Source organism: Silene latifolia, chromosome 6 (genome assembly GCF_048544455.1).
Source record: "Silene latifolia isolate original U9 population chromosome 6, ASM4854445v1, whole genome shotgun sequence".
NCBI lineage: Eukaryota > Viridiplantae > Streptophyta > Magnoliopsida > Caryophyllales > Caryophyllaceae > Silene > Silene latifolia.
The window spans coordinates 133,661,325-133,670,063 of NC_133531.1; the positions used below are offsets into that span (position 1 = coordinate 133,661,325).

General features: G+C 35.6%; 1 long non-coding RNA gene across 1 annotated transcript; it reads left to right on the plus strand.

The window, feature by feature from the left end:
• The first annotated feature begins 474 nt into the window (after nucleotides 1–474).
• On the plus strand, nucleotides 475–6,561 carry LOC141585765 (uncharacterized). Its single transcript, XR_012519403.1, has 4 exons — nucleotides 475–528; nucleotides 2,310–2,372; nucleotides 2,554–2,604; nucleotides 6,278–6,561. It is a non-coding gene; the product is annotated as an uncharacterized LOC141585765 (long non-coding RNA).
• The last annotated feature ends 2,178 nt before the right edge of the window (nucleotides 6,562–8,739 follow it).

The following is an 8,739-nucleotide window of genomic DNA, read 5'->3' on the forward strand; positions in this document are numbered from 1 at the left end:
GAAAAACTCACATCAAGTTCTCCCAATATTGCAAGGCAATCGGAGAACACGTTCTAGCACAAGGGCATTTCTCGGACGGTCTTGGGTGCAACAATTAGGAGGGAATCTCTGTTGATTTCTGTTCTTTACGCCGTGCATCAAAGGACCCGAGGTTGATTCTTTATCTTTATCGTTTCATTATTGCATTTGGTTTATGACCATATTTCACATGTTAAATTTACGTTATAGTCCTAAATTTAAAGGGTCTTATACGGATATTACCCCACAGAAACAGGTAATCTCCGTTTTTTCGCTATTTTATGAAGTTGTTTTGCTATTCTCCTGATTTTGTGAATATGTGAGGTTATATTGTGAATCTAAGAAGTTATTTCGTAAATCTGAGAAGTTATTTCGTGAATGTAGGCTATAATATCCCGAATTTGATCAAAAATAATCAATTTCGCCCTACTTATTATGGTATTACTTTTGATGTTGCAGGTCTAACTCCTGATACTGCAGCGACTCCTGATAATAGTGCTATTACAACAGGTATTCTGTTTTGTCCCTATTTTATGAATTTGAGACGTTATTTTGTTCTGGTTTTGTGAATCTGAGAGGTTATTTTGCGAATCTAGGAGCTAATTTTGTGCATCTGAGAGGTTATTTTGAAAATATAAACTGTTCTGGTTTTGTGAATCTGAGAGGTTATTTTGCGAATCTAGGAGCTAATTTTGTGCATCTGAGAGGTTATTCTGAAAATATAAACTGTTCTGGTTTTGTGAATCGAGAGGTTATTTTGCGAATCTAGGAGCTAATTTTGTGCATCGGAGAGGTTATTTTGAAAATATAAACTGTCTATAATATCCTGAAACTTGGATCGGGCGGAAATTGTTTGACATTGTCTATTTTGTGAATTAGAGTGCTTATTTTGTGAATATAAGAGCTAAATATAATATTCAGAAAACTTAAAAATCTTGTAATTTTTCATCACATAAAATTTCGCAGGTTCATGGCTTTCGAATTAACTAAACAACAACATTCAAAAATAAAATAAATGAAAAGCTGAAAAATTAAGCAAGATATGATATTTGTTTAGTTTATCAATCACCCCTATTTGTTCGAGGCAATGCACATAGAGCAATATTGATATAGCTATAGGTGCAAAGCATTCATCCGCATGTGAAAGTGATCTTCCCGCATGTTTAGATGATTATGGGACTCTTCTACATCTGGAGTGTAGCTAAAATATTTTGAATCAAGCCTTGATGCTACCCATAGAAAGGGCCCCTGAACTCGGGAATAGGTAGCCAGCCATTCAGATCTAGTACGCCCAAACTGCTCGAACTTCTCCTGCAACTTAAAAGCCTGTTTGCAGCCATTGTCATTTGTGCCAAATTGAATTAGTACTAATCCCATAAAATGACAAGTCCTTTGGATAACAGGCACCAAAGACTCTATCTCATAACCTTGGCTCATTAAACAATCAGCCAATTTAGAGAGGTCAGACAAACATACTTCCCTTTTTGATTCATATAACCTGGAACATTCGCCAAAACACAAGTATAGGGAAATACAAATAAATGAGACATTGTGTGCAATAGGGATTTTTGAAATGTTTTACAGAAGAGAGAAGAGAGGTTATTGGTATATACTATTATGTTTCAGAAATTAGATATTTATAGGCCTGGTATTTGGCACAATCATCAACGAGTGCTCTGTTCACATTACCCATATATTAAATTTTTTGATTGAATGCTTGATTGTTCAATGTCCTTTTCTTGGGAATGGAATTGTTCTTAACAAATCAACAAAATATCTAGATACATACAACCTGACCTTTTCTTAAAAGTGAATTCATAATCTTCACCAATTTTTTTTTAATTATTTGAATTGATAATCTGATACTTTATTTAGTGAATCTCGGACTTTATTTGGTGAATCTCAGCCTATAGTTAGTGAATCTTGGGCCTTATTTTGTGAATCTCTGTTGTTAAACGTTACTGATGCAATTTATTTATTTCTTATTGTGTGAATCAGAGACCCTAGTTTGTGAAACTAGAAGGTTATTTTGTGAAACTTAAATAACTAATATATACAACCTGGGTAAGATTAAAACTAAATAAGATGACAAATTCTGAAAAGTTTGCACAAGTCCGCACCATTGAATGCTTTAATTGTCTTGTATCAGTAATATTGCATGCTTTCTTATCTATGGTTGTCGATGTCATACTTATTATGGTGTTCCTACTATTTTGTTAATTTGAAACATTATTATTGTGAAACTTTATTTGTTAATATAAGAGCTAATAAGGCTCAAATTGACGTTGCAGCTTCAATTTCAATGGAGATTACAGACATTACAGTAACTGGTGATAATATTGCTGTTGAAACAGGTAATCTCCTTTTTTTCGCTATTATCCTGATTTTGTGAATATGTGAGGTTATTTTGTGAATCTAAGAGTGAATTTTGTAAACCGAGAAGTTATTTTGTGAATGTATGCTATAATATCCTGAATTTGATCAAAATTTATCAATTTCGTCCTACTTATTATAGTGTTCCTGCTGATGTTGCAGGTCTAACTCCTGATACTACAGCGACTCCTGATAAGAGTGCTATTGCAACAGGTATTCTGTTTTGTCCCTATTTTATGAATTTGAGACGTTATTTTGGTCTGGTTTTGTGAATCTGAGAAGTTTATTTGCGAATCTAGGAGCTAATTTTGTGCATCTGAGAGGTTATTTTGAAAATATAGACTAATATCCCGAAACTTGGTTTGTGACAGAGGAACTTAGATGCTAATATTGTGAAACTTGATTTGTGAATCTCCTATGTTGCTCTTTTTGGCAAAACTTACTAATTGAACCGAAGAAACATCAATCTTTTATGAATTTGAGATGTTATTTTTTTGAGATTGTTTTGCTATTCTCCTTATGTTGTGAATCAGATAGCTTATTTTGTGAATATAAGAGCTAATTATGAGAATTTGATAGGTTATTTAGTGAATATAGACTATAAGATTATGAAGCTTGGTTTGTGGCAGAGATTGTTTAACATTGTCTATTTTGTGAATCAGAGTGCTTATTTTGTAAATATAAGAGCTAATTATTTGAATCTAGTAGGTTATTTATTGAAATATAGACTATAAGATTCTGAAACTTGGTTTGTGACAGAGATTATGAACCTTATATGCTAATATTGTGGAACTTTATTTGTTAATCTCCTATCTTGCACTTTTGGCTTATTTTGTGAATCTACAATTTTCAGTTGTTGATTCCAATGTTAATTGCGGTGAAGCTTCTACCTCTCTTTGTTTTAACAAGCCCTACAAAGACCAACTATTTCCACACCTACTACTCTTATAACTTACACACCGAGTGGCAGCCAACGATGGATAAATAGGATTGATGAAAAGTTTACACCAACGATTGGGAAAACATTTATTGACTTAGACTCGGCCGATGTTGTTTTATGAAACGTACGATTTGTTGCTTGTGGGTTTAAATCAAGGAAATCTTCAAGCAAAAGGTTTCGTGATGATATTATCAGAACAAAGTGCATGGTTTGCAATCGGGAAGGTTGTAATAAGAAGAAAAGACGACCTGCCCTAACTGGTGTTTAAAAGGCGGATGAATCCGTTGTATCGAGATAACGAGAAATAGGTGGTACAAAGAGCAAACCGAAAAACCATTTGCTAAACGTAGGGTGAAAAAAAAAAGGTGGAGGAGAGGCGGAGAGTTCCAACAAAGGGTCAACCACAAGAATAACAAAGATTAGAAGGTGGGGCTGTCCAAAGAATGATAAAGTTCAAGTTCCATGAGAACAAGTACATGGTTGACGTGTTTATTGAGGGTCACAATCACCCGCTTGATGTTGTGAAAAATAAGGAATTTGAGAAACTTGCTGAAAATATCAATGAATTTCATATGCAAATGATTGTCAGCAATTCAAAAGCAAATGTTGGTCCTAGCTTAACACACCAACTATGCACTCAACAATTGAGTGGTTTTCAAAATGTCGGGGCAACGATCAAGCAATTCAAAAATTTTCGAGGGAAATGAAGTGTCTAATGAACAGTCATGATGGGGAAATGTTCAAATCACGCTTAGACACCCTAGCTGAAACAAAACGGCTCCACTTTGTTTATGAAAAAGATTCCAAGAACGCATTGACAAGGATTTTTACGGACGGATTGTGACATGCAAAGAGCGTATGCTCTGTTTGGGGATGGAGTTTCATACGACCCAACTTATGGTACAAACAAGTACAACATGACGTTCACGCCTTTCACGGGCATTGACCATCATAAAAGGTCAATCACATTTGCATGTGCGCTTATAGAACATGAAAATGAGGAGTCATTCATGTGGGTATTTGACCGGTTTAAAGCATACTATGGGTGGGAAGGAGCCTAACTACATCATCACCGACGAAGACCCGGGGAATAATTAAAGCAGTTCCGGTATGTTTCGAAACTAACTACAAAATTTATATAGTCCGAATCCGAGGATAAGACATGAGATTCACAAAATAACCCCTCAGATTTACAAAATAAGCTATAGGATTCACAAAATAAGCTATATGATTTATAGTCCGAATCTGAGGATAAGACTTGAGATTTACATAATAGTGCATCATATGACTTTGTTATGTGAAACTGCGTGAATTTAGTTATTATAAAATGATGGTGACGGTCGATAATTTGATTTTGTTCATTGCAGCTAAGTTCAAAACAAATAAACATCGGTTTTGCATGTGGCACATCATGAAGAAAATAACCGATAAGGTTGGGAGTAAAATTTGTAGAGATACCGACTTTTTAACCCGTCTGAACGGTGTTGTATGGGACGATGACCTGGAGCCCGGGGAATTTGAAGAGAAGTGGCTTAAAGTCATGAACGATTTCTCCTTGGAAGACAATACGTGGTTGAATGGGAAGTTCACGATAGACACACATGGATACCCGCTTATTTCAGAAATGTGCCAATGGGCGGTTTACTACGAACTACACAAAGGTCAGAGAGTGCTAATAGTTTCTTTAAGCGGTTTGAAAACAAATACGGGACATTAACTGAGTTCTTGGTGCGCTATGAAAGCGCCACTGACCACCAAAAGCACCTGCTGAAGCTCCGTGAAGAGGAGAATGCGAATTCAATCTCGAAAAACACTGTATGGGTCAAAATGGGAGACACAAGCGGTGAGAAGCTATACCCATGCGATGTTCTATGAGTTCCAAAACCAGGTGAAGCTTTCAATAAATACCTGCAGTTTGGTTGGATACACTCCACTTGAGATCCCGTGACGAACTTTGAAGTGTCGTTAGTTGAGGATGCAAAGAAAGGACTAAAATTTGCAGTTGAGTGCAGTAGAAGCACGAATGATGTAAGGTGCACATGTAAACTGTTTGAAAGGAGAGGTATTTTATGCAGTCACATCATTTGGGTTTGTTCGGGAAAGAGTAAGGATATACCTGATAAATATATTTTGCAAAGGTGGAGCAAGAATGCACTCAAAAGTGACGTTTATGATTGGAATGGGGAATCGTTAGAGAAATACAACAATACCAAGACAAAACAGATTGGAATGTCTGTGGTGTGGTCCGAGATTGATTAATGTTGGTATGCTCAAAAGGAAAGAAGAGTCGGATGTGAGAGAGTTTGCCAAGTTAATCAAGGAATTCAGGACAAAACTAGAGGGAAACACTCAACCGTTGACAAAACAACAAATTGATTGAGCTTCTACTGGGCCGCAAGGTTCCGGAAGAAACCAACATCTTACCGCCTAATGTGTCTAGGAACAAAGGCTGTGGTAAACGGTTGGTGAGCAAGAAAAATAAGGCAATCAAGAAGGCGGAAAAAGCAAAAAGGTTGTGTGCTAATCGTAAGCGCAAGGGTAACCACGACAAAAGGAATTGTCCATATGATTTTGCAGACCTTCCTCCAGTGAATCAGGTTTGTATTCATCTACGCAACTACATCTGATATTAATCAAGTATTTTATTTATCTGTTTATCTTATTTTGAGAATCCCAGAGGTTGTTTTGTGAATCCCAGGTCTTAATTTGTGAATCCTGGGTCTTGTTATGTGAATCACATATCTTTATTTGTGAATCACAGTAAATGAGACGATTGTATGTAGTAACCTCGATATAATTCCTCACTTTGTAACATAAATGACAACAGTTGGCTTATATGAATGTGATTCACGTCGTGTCACCCAATTTTGCATGATCCTCACTTTTATTATTGTACATCTAATGTTTGTAAACATCTTTCTAATTCCAGCTTTGTCTTTTACGTAGGGAGAGCTAGCGGACGAAGAAGTAGAAGAGGAAGGGGATGAGGATGAAGAATGAAGGAAAGAGTCTTCTTAAGCCTTGAGAAATAGATATGATGATTGAAGAAGACACTGACAATTTTGAAAGGAGCAGTTTTTTAGTTTGGCAACATATTATTGGTTTCCAAAAATATGGACATCTTATTTGTTTATCTTATTTTTGTGAATCTGAGAGGTTCTTTTGTGAATGTAAGAGGTTGTTTTATGAATCTTAAATCTTAATATGTACAAAAGACCTGGAAATCTTATTTGTTGGTATTAATTTGTGAATCCTGGGTCTAATTTTCGCGATTATTAGGAAGATTCGTAATCTTATTAGAAAGGAACGGTCGACTGACTAAACGGTCTTATTTTGTGAATGACACAATTTAAATATTATATAAAATGAATTAGTGTGAATTATAGACGTTATTTCATGAATATTACCGTGTGAATGACAATATATAAATCTGAGGTCTAATATTGTGAATCGACTTGTTTTGTGAATCCATCTTTTGTGAATATCGTCTTTTTTTTTGAATCTCAGACATTCTTTTGTAAATCTCAGGTCTCATTTTGTTGACTTGTTTTGTGAATCCATCTTTATGTGAATATCGTCTTTTTTTTGAATCTCAGACATTCTTTTGTGAATCTCAGATCTCATTTTGCGAATCAGACGCTTTATAAATCATCCACGTCAAATTTCACAAATTCAAGCGACTAATCAATTCTATTGATTAAAATCAACTATTACAAAAGGAGATCTACTAAATAAGCAGATTAACACCCAACTAAATGACTAATAACATATTCACTAGAATACTTGATAGATCCTGCATATACCATCTAATACTATACTAACATAATACTTGATTGTATCCACCACAAGTTAAATTCCACGCATAAGGGACAAATGCCTCCGACGAACCAACCAGAGATAAGTAAGTATACACTGCATAACACCCAAAACTCACAGCAAAAGAATAAATGCTGCCCCGTTTCTACTACACGCTCACAAAGACAATCATGAAGAATAAATTCCCAAACAGAGAAGCATACATTGAAGAACGATCTCCCGCTTCACATCATATCACCACCATAGACAAGCACATCTTGCTACTTATACTCCTATATCAAAAACACATAAAATATTTCAAAATATATACACGGACAAGCATGGCTCGCTACTATTCAAAATATCGCGGATACTATGAATGAATGGGGATTTGATATGCAAAAGTTATTAAAGAACCGGACTGCACCGTTCTAGTATTTGCATCCCATGAAAGTAGTTGCATCATTACAGACTTTAAAAATCGGCATTCTCTCGCAATTGTAAGAAATTATAGTTGAAATTAATGAACAACACAGTTTCAAATACAGATTTCATGTACGATATCTTGTTCAACTTGTTTCTTACCCGATAATTGTCCGGATTCTCGCAATCACCGAGCTCAGGTCCAACATACTCAAATACCTCAACACGTGAGCTCCACAATCAAAACTGAATGTAGTATAGTGTTCAATTGTTTAGTAAACAATATTTAATTTCCGTAAAGCGGACACATTAGGGAATAACTTACTTATTTGATTGTTGAGGAACTTTGAGAGTTATAACCCTGTGAGAGTGCAGAAACCGCATGGGATAATATGACGGGGAACTACTTGCCAAAATAGGAGATAATTTGGCCACCTGAAAATGTTTCGAGTTAATACCGATTGTACACTAAAAATGTTTTATATACTCGATTCACTGTTTGTCAAGGGTTAGATTAGGCAAATAATTAATACCGTGTCTATGGTTGTATTATGTACATCATAAGACTGTACTTTCGCGCTTGAGTTGAGGATGTAATTCGTTTTACTCTTCATATCGCATATACAAGCCCACCAATGTTTGTCTTTGATCGGCCGGTATAAAAACCCGATATAATAAAGATTAGTCTCCAATTTACTGACCCTACATGTCCGCCACAAAAAAAAAAAAAAAAAAAAAAAAAAATATTGTTGAGGGACCGGACCTTTCTGATTGTGGCACCATTCACCGGTTTGTATGTCCCATCGATGTATTGATTCCAAATACAAGGGTTTTTCTTCTTTGTACAGTTCTACATACCACAAAAGGTGATTTTACAAACCATATCAATTTGGGATAATCAAGATACTTGAATATTAAAACAAGTTCAAAGCTAACCACGATGACCGTCGATGGCAAGTACAGAAGATCTGGTCGATGAAGTGTCATCTTAATCCCAAACATATCAATCACCTAAAAAAACAATATTAGGAATGAAACAAAAGATTACAGATAATACAATGAAATGAACGCTAATAGTAGTCTACTTACTTGATCCATAACCCATCGACGCGGTCTAAGCGTAGATAAAGCGCCGTGTGACTTCCATCCACTCAAGACACACCATAGCCTCGCTGTAGTAAGGCACATTA